Raw genomic sequence first — 12,992 nt, 5'->3', positions numbered from 1 at the left:
TTTTTTTTTTTTTTTTAATGCAGCATCTTGCAGCAAAATCTGTCCAATTGCATTTCTGAGAAATTCTCCCCCTCCTGGAATTTCTTTCTTATCATCTCCATTTCCCACCCTTTCTGAACGTTTTATCAAGGAGAGTTTAGCTGTAAAGGGAAACTAATCAAGTTTGACCCTTACGTGCTCCACTTTAGTTTTTTTAAGGTAAACCGGTTCTTTTTGACGAATATTTTTACACTACTTTCCGTTCATGCATGGCATAGACAATAACGTGGCTATTTTTTAGAGAGATCAAAAAAATAAATACGTAAAAAGAAGAGTGCTTTTGTCCTTCAGGGGAAGGTACTGAGCTCTGTTTTTTCTCTCTTTTGGGGAGGAAAATCTTCTGAGGTTTTATTGTTTAAAACAAGAAACAGTGTTTAACAAAAATCATTCGGTAGCTGGCATTCGATCTGAAAGATGAAGAAAGGTGAAGCAAGTTTCCAGTATTGAGGGTTTGCTGCCCTCTCATGGACACCGTTTGTTGTGGGTTTTTTCCCCCTTACAAGCTGAGTGTATACTTTCACAAAGATACAACATAAGATTAATCAATAATCAGCTTCTATTTTCGCATAGGCAGCAGATACAGATGACGCATCTGCTAGCAGAGAAATCACTATTCCCGTGGCCCCTCAGTGGTAAATGAAAGTAACGTAGTCTGCCATGTTGGTCATGCACAATCTTTTCATCATAGGCCCAAAGAAAACCCAAATAGGGCAAGACAAACACCAAGACTCTGAAGGGGACATCAGAAAAGCTCAAACCAGTAACAAATGTCCTGTTCCACACAGAATTTGTTAGTATCCTAGGCTGGGCTAGGAAGATAATTCTGGAGTACAGTGGGGAATCCATGGCTAACTTCATGCTGTTCCCTTTCCTAAGGCCAGTTTGCTCTGTCCAGGGGGGGTGAAATTCAGGGACCATGACTAGAGTGTGATGGGAGACCAGGCCACCATCAGAAACTGGGCACTCTGTAGTCAGGTCCTCTGTCATCCCCAGGAGATCTCAAGGGTAAGGTAGCTGCATCCTGCACTGGTATTACGGTTTGAGAAACCCATAACAATTTATTGTCATTTACACAATTATCCTATCACCTGCTGACCCATCCCCACACAAGACGAGGTCAAGAAAAAACCAAGGAAACACAAGGGCTGAAATATAAAAAGATTTAATAGAATAAGATTAGATAATTAACATTAATAACACTAAAGAACCGATATTTATCCCAGTACCAATACAAAACATACAAAGATTATACTCAGCCAATTCTATCAGTAGGAAACTGTGCACTCCCATCAGTGGACAGTAAATGTTGGACACTGTGAGCACTACGGATTCAGGAAGAAGGGAAGGCCTCAGGTGCCTGGCATCGGGGCAAGAATTTTTTGCGATTTTTGCAGCCATCAAGGAAGAAAGAGACTTCACAGCAAACTTCTAATTTATGTTGAATGCGACGTTCGTGGTATGGAATAATCCTGTTAGCCAGCTTCGGTCAAGTGCACGGGTCTCACTCCTCCTCGTCCCTGCACCTGGTAAGCTCGAAAACACTGGGACCTTGAAACCCGCATACCATAGCTGGCTATAAAGTAAATATTTTCACAAATTCAGACACTACAGTCTTCTAAAAGAGCAGTCTTCCCAAGCATTAGAAGATAAATTAGTCCTGTGTCGCTCAAACCAGGACAACTGTTAAGGAAAGATACTTGGTGTAACATTTGCTGTAGGCTTTATGACTCTCTGGTACACAGGCAAGTCCCCAGGACATTACACAGGGCAATTTAGCACAACCTGCTGCAGAGCTCTCTGAGTCTGTTCTGCCATGAAAATCCAGTTCTTCAGTCTGTTCAACCCGTGGGAATCTGACTGTATCACAGACCCCTGCAGAGAGTTATTACCACTTGCAGACCTTTGCCATGAGGTTACTGGACAATCCTGGGCTTCACCAAATCACATTCCCATGCAGTCCCTGATGAGCTGAATTTTTGTTTCTGCGTTTTTCCCTTGGATCAAATTGTTAGAGCTTCATGCTGTAACCCTGCTCCATAATTAGCTGCTTCTGCCCAGAAGACTGTGACTGCATGTAATATTTCCCCCGTCTCTTGCTGTCTGTCTCCTTGTCTCCATGACCTCCTTAGCAAAATGACAGAACCCATTAGGAAATGGATTTTTTTTTTTTTTAAATAAGTAGATAGGATACTTACATAGTAAGTTCATAGCACTGTTTTTCAACTCATGACAGAAATTCATCTAATCAAGTGAAGCAAGGTTGGAGCCAAGCTCCCTTTCTTCTTTTGTCCCAGGTGATTCCAAATTACACATCACATTTCATCCGGTCTCTTTGGTCTGTCTAGGAAAAATAAACTGTGACTGTAACTTGAGATAGAAAAGTAGCAGCTTGTGGAAAGCTTCTAAGATTCATAGAATTATTTGCATTGGAAAGGACATTCAAAGACCATCTAAACTGACCCTCCTGCTGAGGGTAGGGGTATCTTCCACTCGATCAAGTGAAAGCCTCATCCAACCTGGCTTTGAACATTTCCAGGGATGGAACATCCACAGTGTCTCTGGGCAATCTGTTCCAGTGTCCCACCTCCTTCCTCATAAAAAATGTCTTCCTTGTGTCTAACCAAAATCTACCCTCTTTGAGTGTAAAACTTGTGTCTTGTCCTGTCACTATAGGCCCTTCTGAAAAGTCTTTCTCTGTCATTCTTATAAACCTCCTTCAGATATTGAAAGGCCACAATTAGGTCTCGCCTCAGCCTTCTGTTCTCCAGGCTGAACAACTCCAATTCTCTCAGCCTTTCTTCATGGGAGAGGTGTTCCAGCCCTGCATGGGGTTCATGTGGGCCCCCTCCTCAAGCTTGTCAAGGTCCCTCTGGATGCATCCCTTCCTCTAGTGAATCAGCTGCACAGCTTGGTGTGATCCACAGACGTGCTGAGGGTGCACTCACTCCCACTATTTATGTCACTGATTAAGATATTAAACAATATTGGTCCCAGTACAGATCCCTGGAAGACACCACTCATTACTGGTTTCCATTTGGACATTAAGTTGTTGGCTGTAACTCTTTGGATACAGCTATCCAGCCAATTCCTTATCCATTTACCAATCCATCCATCTAATCCACACTTCTCCAATTTAGAGGTAAGAATGTTGTGGGGGACCATTTCAAAGGCCTTACAGAAGCCCAGGTAGATGATACCAGTTGCTCTTCCCTTATCCACTGATATGGACAAAGGAAGTGTTATGGTTTGAGAAACCCATAACAATTTGTTGTCATTTAGACAATCTTTAGACCCAATGACCCCTCCCCACCTGGGAAGCGGAATCAGGGAGAAAACAAGGAAAGACGAGGCTTGAAATATAAAAATATTTAACAGAGTAAGATCAGATAATTAACATTAGTAACACTAAAGAACAAATATTGATCCTTATACCACTACAGAATATACAAAGATTACACTCAGCCATTTCTATCAGTCGGAAGCTGTGCACTCCCAGCAGTGAGAGCAAATGTCAGACACGGCGATCGTGACGGCTTTGGGAGGAAGGGAAGGCCTCAGGCATCTGGCACCGGGGCCCGAAGTTCTCAGGATGGCAGACATCAAGGGATTGAGCGAGCTTCACAGCAAACTTTCTACTTGATACTAAATTTGATGTTCATGGTATGAAATAATGCTGTTGGTCAGCTTGGGCCAAGTGCTCAGGTCTTGCTCCTCCTCGTCCCCACACCTGGCTAACTCAAAAACACCGAGTCCTTGAGATCCACACACCGTAGCTGGCTATAAAGTAAATGCTTTCACAAATTCAGACACTAGAGTCTTCTAGAAGTGCAGCTTTCCCAAGCATTAGAAGATAAATTAGTCCTCTGTCACTCAAACCAGGACATGCAGTAACCGAGATGAGTGGAAATCCACAGGGGCAGCAGTGCACAGGCTGAGGGGAAGGAGGAGAAATGATGAATTAGGAGTACCGACTGATAGGCCAGGGGTTCAATTGGCATTAACATGACATTATACTTGTCCCTGCAAGCTCATATTCCTCAGGCCACTCTTGCTCTTTCTCACTGCATTGTCCTCTTCCAGCTGGGAAAAACAATCTCCAGTAGGCACCTACGCTATGCTGCCCAGCTCAGCTTTACAAGTTAAACAGAATTTTTGGGGGTTTGATGTTAATTTTGTGCCTGTACTTGACAATATATCCAGTGGAGCCTATATAGGCTATTCCACTCTGTTCCTGCATAAACATACACCTCCTTTCTGTAGCATGGGAAAATCTCTTACATTATTCGGCAGCTATCTCCAGCTAACAACTATAAACTCTGTTCAGCTGAACCCACAGCTATGTACTTTTTACCTGTAAAAGTATTTTAGACTGGTATCATGGGACTTAAGCCGCTGTTCTCCATCACCACTTGTGTCCAGTGATGTCCTAATCTTCTAAATCTCAACTACTGCAATATCTGAGGTGGGTAACCGCTCCAACTGAATTTTCTCAAAAAACAATTATAGTAATTTGAGTTTTCCCTCTTACCTCTCAGAAAAGGGAAAGAAGCGCCCTGATGACTCGTGCAAGCAAGGAGGGAGGGACAGTTGCAACAGGCCACGACTGAACTTGTTGTCATTACCCCAACTCGTTCCAGAGGCCGAAATGTTTATTCCAGGGCCATCCTGCCGAGGTCAATTCAATTAGCAGGGAGATGTTTGGTATGGTCTTGCTCATGCTACTGCAACTGTTTGGATTTTGCCTTTTCGGGCTCGGCTGTAAAGGAAAAAAAATAAGCATGAATGTCACATTTTGCTCCAGCAGCGTACCTGTTGTTTGACAGTCAAAATCTACTCCTTTCCAGGTAGTTGTAGGGGGCTGGAAAACCCCAGTTGACACACTCTCCTCGGGTCAGTGCACCCAGTTGTGTGAAACCCTTTGAGAATTACCGGGTGTGACTCCCAACACCCCTCACTTACGGTAACTATGAGGGTCTGGTAGGCACATCTCCATCCCAAACAGGGCCACAGGCGTGTGAGCTCAGGATTTCGGGCTGTCAGGGATACGGCCCGATAATTTCAGGGGAAAAAAAGGGGATGTGTATGCGGGTTTGTATGTTACATAGAAGAAGAGGTCATAAACTGGAGCAAGGACTGAAAAGTTGGATGCACCCTACGAGACAATGCAAAGGAAGAGTAAGAACAGCGTTTCAGGAACAGGGCCTAAAAATAGAGGCTCTGTTTGGCATTTCTTTCCCTTTTAGCATAGGGTTTTAGAACGTGGACAGTCTTTGCAAAACCCACGAATACCGGCGCAAACCCGATTCCACCATTTCTTCTCCAAACTGCAGGGACCCCGTTCCTGGGTAATCCTTTCAGATATACGAGGTTAACAGCTACGGACCTGAGATCGACCGTCTTTGTTGAGAGCTGAACGGGTAATTCCACGAAATTCCCCCATTTCCTTCCCCCTGAGGAAGCTCCCCCCTCTTTTCTTCCTTCTCCTCAGCTGCTTCTCACTGCCCTCGCCCGGGCGGAGCTGGCCCGATAATTTCAGGGGAAAAAAAGGGGATGTGTATGCGGGTTTGTATGTTACATAGAAGAAGAGGTCATAAACTGGAGCAAGGACTGAAAAGTTGGACCGACCCCCGCGGGTTCCTACCGCGCTCAGCGGTGCCTCCGAGCGACTCCGTTGCCGAAACGAGCCCGCCCATCCCTCGGTACCCGGCTGAGAGCCCATCCCGGCAACTCCGGGGCGAAAAGAGATTCAGCCGCGAAGTCGGGGACCGGCGCGCAGCAGCAAAGGGCCGTGTCTCTCGGACCACGCTCGCCCTACAATTTCCAGGCAAGGGAGAGAACCGGACTGGGAACGAAAAAGCCCGAAGTTGGGGGAGGATGCGAGCGCGTCCCCTGGAAGTTCATAAGCCCCTTCCGCCGAGGGAGCAGAGCGGCGCTTTAACCCCAAAACTGCCGTGCGCCGAAAAAGCCCGAGAGTCGCGGCCAATCTATGAGCAGCGCGGGCTTTTCGAAAACGGGAGAGCTCCGGGGGACGGGCGGGAGCGCCTCCGAGCGCGGCTCTTCGTCCCCCCGCAGAGAAACTATGGGGAGCTGCGGCACTGCCCCCCTCGCCCCCCATACCCGCCGCCGAACCGGAGCACCGTGAGCACTGTCCAACTTCCACGGGGACGCTCGGCTCGCCCCGGTTTCTTGCAGCTAATGGGAAGCTATTTGCGCCCGCGGCGGGGGGGGGATGCTGAAGTGAGCTGTACCGCGGTGAACATCGCTGTGGTGCTGCCCGGCACCTCCCGAGAGCAAAGGCGCGTAAGTTCGCGCTGTTACCAGATTGACTTTAAAAAAGATCAGTGCCAAAAAAAAAAGGAAAATTTAGAATTGCGCGCACACACACACAATTGAGACATAAAACAAAGTGTTTCAGCTCTTTTTAGGAAAGCTTGGGTGGCTCTTAAAAGAGCCGTTGGCTTTCCTGGAGAGTGCTAAAACCCCATCTGGTGAAGATACGTTATGAATCTGGAGGTCTGAAGGTGTTGTGCTGGAGGTTCTTCTGAACTAGCTCAACTGGAAGCACCTGCCTGGACTTTAGGGCTGGAGGACAAGTCAGGGAGCTGCAGCGCTAATTGCATGGCTTACCTGCGTGGGGTTGGCTGCAGAGACCGGTGCAGTTTAACCGAGCTCGTCTAACCCGCAAAACTCCTTACGCTCAGGATAGCAACCTCTTAAGCGTGATCATCTCACGTGGTGGCACCTTCCCAGCAAAGGTAATACCGATCTATTCTCATCTCAGCTTAAAGTTCACGTTAGCCGAAGGATTAATGGAGGAATATACCTTCTAAAGGCTCTCTGGGTTTTCCTGCCGACCACAGCACTTGCTTCTCGCTGGCTCTGTCTTTACGTTGGGGGATGCTTTAGTAGCATTTATCTGGTTTTAGCTGCAAATTAGCAAACAGCATCACAGGGCGGCGCCGTCCCCGTCCCCTTTTATAGCGGCGCCGCGCGCGCTGATTGGTGGGGCCCGACCCGCCCCGCCGCCCGCCGCCGCGCCCGTTGTGTTTCTTCCCGCTCCAAAAAGGGCTTTTTCCTCCCGAAATTTACCGCCCGTGCACCCCATTTCGTCCCCAGCGGGAAGGTGGACGTCTGTCCTGGCAGCCAGCGGAGTTTCCCGTTGGAAGGAGCAGAAATGAGGGGAAAGCGACCCCAGAAACTCCGCGGTGTGGAGGCGCAGAGACCTCGGGAGAGAGAAACTTTCGTCTTTTCTTTTAAATTAAAATTATACCATCGACTAAATGGGCACAGCCGGCGTGAAACCTTGTGCTTTAGAAGGTCCTCACCAGATTAGGGGAGAAAAAAGGGCGGTTTGAACCATTGGTCTCAGGGTAAATTGATATTAAAGGTGAGGAAGTAACACAGCTTCGCCCCGTTGTGCCGGACGGGGATGCAGAGCCGGTTCCCTCGGCCGAGCCGCTTCCCCCCGAAATCACATAATCCCCTCAGTGTCCCTTCGGCGACCGCGGTGTCTTAGCTGATGGCTTTTGGGCACACGTTTGTGCTTTTAGCAGCGTGGGTGAAAGGGGATATTTGAGTCCGCTCAGGTATTTCAGTGGAACAAAGCAGCGACGTGCGCCTCTTGAAGGCTCATGTTCCCGTCATTGCACTTTTCACGTAAACTTAACGAAGTCGCTTTCGCCTATTAAATTCAGGAGTCGGGATATTGCAAGATGTCGGTTTTTTAGCCTTAAAAAAGTGTAAAAGCACTTGTCTTTGCATCACGATTTGTTAAAATTGATTGCGAAATATAACGTGGGGTGTAATGAAATTTGAACTGGCCGGGGAATTGAAGCTGAAAATTGCGTCCCCTGAGGGTTCATTCGGTAATCGGGACAGTTTATTACGCAAAACTGATTTCTCTGTTCTAATGAATGTATGTTGATGCTGTAAATCTTTTGCTTTGATAGCAGCATCTGGTGATTCACCGTTTAGCTCCTTTCAGAAATGAGGTAATAATTCACACCTTTTCAAGAGGGTTCCTTCCCCGGGTCAGTGGCAGCTCCGCATTCCAAACAATAGATGAATTCTCACCTTTTCCCTTCGTTTTCAGTGGCGTGTTGCTTTCTTTTTAATACGAAACAGTTAACAGTCCGCCCGCAATAATACTGTATTTCACACACCCGGGTGGGTAGATCTATTCAGGGCTAAAAGAAAGTGTAACAGGGTGAATTAAATGAGGGTACAATGTAGAGTTTCTGCTGCCCGGGACCGTGAAAATATGTAAATACACTGACTCGAGTCTCCATGTGACATGTCATATTCTTTTCTGATTACGCTTGTTTAACTGAAAATGCTAAAGGACTATAATCAACCCAAGGGCTAGAGTTATTGCAGGGATTTAACACACCGGGGTTTTTTTTCTCTGCTTGGGGTGAAATGTTGGAAGAAATACAGCTTTGTGAGGTCTTCTACCATTTCAGCCTGTAAAACGAAGGTAAATGTGTGGTTTGGGTGATCTGGCTGCGATAACTTTCGTGATAGAGCTGCAAAGTGCGAGACTGCAGAACTGTGCGTTGTGTGTTGATTAAACACAGACACTGGAAACTAATTTTAATGCCCGTTTTAATCTGCTGGTAATTTCCTGTAATTTGGAAAGGTGATTTCAAGTCTTCCCAGAGGCAGTGGAGCTAACATTTTTTAACATTTTATTTATTATTTTTTTAATTTTTAATATAAGTGGTTTGTTTCTTTCATGCTATTAACATTTAGTGGGAGCTTTCTGTCAGTTCTGTGGACTCGTGCAACATAGATTCCCAGTAAACTTTTGATTTCTCCCCAAATTCTTTCAGGCAGAAACAGTCTCTGCGATTCCTGGAAATAGAACATTCATGTTTACATGGAACTAGGAAGTGTTTAGAGATTTAATTCTGATCTCTCAAGCCCGTCATTGCTTCATGTAGGATGTATTTCTGTACATCGGAGTTTATCCCCATCCAGAGTGAGATTTGTGACCAAGAAAAGACAGATTGGTGGTATCAGGCTATGCGTTCTCATAGGAAAAAAAACCCTAAACACATTATGATCTCCCCTACAATGTAGGTCAAAGCAAAGACGGGCATAAACCAGAAGACAGGAAGGGCAGACCTGAGTGCTGAAGATCATTTGCCTCCCTCTGGCTCTTTTATTCAGTTACATTTTGCTTTTGGATGTCCAAGTACAATATCCTAGAACTATCCAAGTATTTGGATTGTAATCCAGTAAGTGGATTTTAATTTCTCAGCCATTGTAGACTAAAACTTTTTTTTTGTCTTTTTTTTTTTTTTTTTTTTTGTCAGCCACTGTAGAATATAACCCAAAACAGAACATGTGCTCAACACAGGAACTCGATGCAGTTAGACAGGTACTGCAGGGAGGCTTCCCCAGGCTTTGATATTCCATCATTTCTTCAGTCAGAAGTTGTATTTGGGACCATTCCATCCACATTTCCTTCATTTTAGAATCAGCAGGTGTCAATAAAAGCACTGAAATATTTTACTAAAATGTTGTTACTTTCCTTCCAGGAAAGAAACACTTTTATGAATTTGTTCAGGCCTATAGAGAGATTCTACCCCGAATTTCTTTAAGAGTTACTAGGAGAAAAAAAAAGAAAAAAAGAAAGAAAAAAAGAATCATTGAGATGAGAATGTGATTGGTTCACTTCTGCTTTGCATCAATTCAACTTTATGCAGACTGCTTACTGAGCCTGGACATGTACCCTTGCTCCTGTTTCAAGGAGGAATGAGGCAGGTAGCACCAAATGATTGTTGCCCTGTGTTTTAATGCCCTCTTTCAAAGCTGTCAGGTGTCACAATGTTCAGTAAATCATGAATTCCTGCTTCCTCCTGCTTAAAAGTTATAGGCCTCCATTGTTTTCCTATTTCGATTTATTTTCCTGAATTACTAGGAAATTAAAAATGTCCTATAATAAATGTTGATGCAGTATTTTCATCACCACCATGCACAAATCAACAGCAGCCAGTTCTGTTACCATGAATTGTGGCTTCTGCAATGGTGAGGCTCTTAGCTTGTTGTGGGCCAATCTTATTTTATTCTTCTGACAAATTTGTGGATATAGGCTATAGCTCATAGTAAGTTATGTGCTACAAAATATTCAGAAGAATCTGTATTCCACATTTGAAAAACCTGTCAACATCATTTTTTTTTTTTTTCCCCCCACACACACACACAAAAAAAGAAAGCCTTATTGTCAGGAAATTGAACCACTTTTCAAATCACAGAAACACCATTCACATACAGATGAAAACTACTTCTCTATCTTCCAGCCTTTGTCCACTAGCACTCTTGAGAGGATGGAAACCCTGCTGCTCAGCATGCAGAAGCTGCAATGAACTGGGACTTTTAATTTTTATTTTTCTCTCATGTGGAGCAGGAGCATTAGACCTAACGGCTGCTGCTGGAGCTGGCTCAGCGGCACAAGGATGAGAATGATAAGAAGGAACAATTTACGCTTAGTCAACAGTATAGAACTAATAATAAGTATAGGTTAGAAATAATAATTTTCCAGGTGGCAAATACCCAAATCTGACTGAAGAATGAGGTGACCTACAGTGTTTTTCTAAAAGGCATATTGGAGCTCCTTCCACAGTTGCAGGGTTAGGATGCAATGGGGCCTTCTTGCCCACAAGCAAGTGGCCGTTATTGCTCTTTGGAAACCCCGGATATGGCACAAGCAGATAAAGTTTTTGGTATAATACTGAGGGAAGTAGAGGATGTTTGCGAAACTCCTGATGCACTTGGAATCTTTTTTTTTTTTCTTTTCCTCCGAGTGGCAAAAGCAGTGCTTGGGGTTCCCCAATTCCACAGATACCAGTTAGCCTAATTCCTGCAACTTTGTAACAGCTAAAACTCTGGGGACTACTTTAGACCAATCTCTACGTATTTCTACACAGAAAGGAATGTCTCTCTGCCTGCTTCAAAGCCTATTAAATCAATGCTGTAGTCTTAACATTTTTTTTAAAAAAAAACAAACAAACAACTTAAATTGTAACATAAGAACATAACAGGACTTTTTTATTATTATTATTATTTTTTCCTTTCACTTTCCATTATGCTAAAGTAGAATGTCGATGGCCTCTTCTGCTAAAAGACTTCCTCCTTTAATTCTAGAAGCTCCTCTTGTCCTTTTATACCACGGTGATGAATCTTTTAACTGAGAATTTACATAACAGAAAAGAACGATTTACTTATAACCTGACAGTTGCAAACTGACAGAGGAACCAGGCAAAGCTGTCGAGAGAGCTTCCACCCGGATTTTGCCGCTTTGAATTCGTGAATAAACTCCCAAAATTCAGGGGACAGTCTGTCTCAGCAGCACAAACCCTGCCTCTTTGTTACTTTGTGACGATTTTAACCCTTTCACATACAAGGAGATTAACAGATGAATTTTTCAGCGTGTACTGAAGTAGAGAGAGTGAGAGAAGATATTCAGACGAATCATAACTGAATGGAAATGTAATTCAGAAAAATGTTAAATTTGACATGTGCAAAACATTGTTTTCTAAGGCTCCACATATTTGAAAGCGTTTAGGGGCATATACAGGAACAAAAGCCAGGGCAGCCCTTTCAAAGTGATTTCTACTTTCTAAAGTTTGAATTGCTACGGTTGGAAGTCATTTTACTGCTGACGTGCTCCCACTTCACATCTTTAATGCTGGTCCTTACTAACGAAACATAAATAGGTCAACTTGGTGTTTGCAACATAATCCAGAATTTCATCCGCATATAAAAATACATTTGAGCTGATCTTCTAAAAAAAAAAAACCAAAATCAAAACCCAAAACCAAACAAACCAAACCAAACCAAAAAAAAAGACCTAAACCCAAAAAACATCAAACACACAAACTGTGTTCGCTAGGCTGATGTTAAGGTAAAAGCTTAAGAAGCTAAGAATAAGCTAAGAATAAAAAATTGTAAGAACAATTTAAATCGAGGTAACATAATAGAACAGGGAACAGAGTTAAATAAAACTGTAAGAAGTGCCTTCAGAATTTTCACAGAAACTTAATATCCTACTTGCTGTAGTTGGCCTATTGCTTTATAAATTATTAACAATTGTTTATTAGCTTCTAGGCAATATATATTTGTTTTCATATGGAATGCTATTGAAAAGAGTTCTGGAGCATATCACAGAATGAATCACAGAATGGTCAGTGTTGGAAGGGACCTCTGGAGATCATCTAGTCCAAGCCCCCTACCAGAGCACAGGCACCTACAGCAGGTTGCACAGGATGGCGTCCAGGCGGGTTTTGAATGTCTCCGGTGTGGGAGACTCCACAACCTCTCTGGGCAGCCTGTGCCAGTGCTCTGCTTCAAAGTAAAGAAGTCCCTCCTCATGTTAAGATGGAACTTCCTATGTTCAAGTTTATAATTTAATACGTAGGCCACAAACCGTATCTAAAGAAGGCAAACAGGAGAAAGGAAAATAAACTACATATATTGCTTTTGATGATCATATTCACTGTAAACTCTACTTATTTCAGGTAGTTTGGAACGTACTGTCATATTCACTCTCCGTATACAGTACCCAGCATCAAAAGAACTCCAAAAGTAAGTTGCGCTGCAGGTATAGCAATACAGTAATATTCAAAACAATCATGATAACACTGTTAAAAAGAGAACAGCAACAACTGAAAGTCCGATAGATGCTCCTTACGTCACCTGGTCGAAAAAGTACAGAGATGTTTGAAGACAATAGAATGCTACCCAGCAGATGGCAGGAGAGAATAAGACTGGCAAAGTCAAGAGAAGTAGCTCCCAATCCTTTTCGGCACAGCCATTTAGGGCGAGTGCTGTGCCAACCCACTCGAAAACTCCACGGGGGCCGGTAAACCGCTGACACCCGGCTCATGGGAGCGCTGGCCGGCGACCTACCGAGGCACTTGAGCCCGGGCCCCGCCACCCCAATAGGGAGG

This window comes from Charadrius vociferus, unplaced genomic scaffold, assembly GCF_000708025.1.
Source record: "Charadrius vociferus isolate BGI_N301 unplaced genomic scaffold, ASM70802v2 scaffold871, whole genome shotgun sequence".
Taxonomy (NCBI): Eukaryota; Metazoa; Chordata; class Aves; order Charadriiformes; family Charadriidae; genus Charadrius; species Charadrius vociferus.
The sequence above is the reverse complement of the archived record's forward strand: the minus strand, read 5'-3'. Positions refer to the sequence as shown.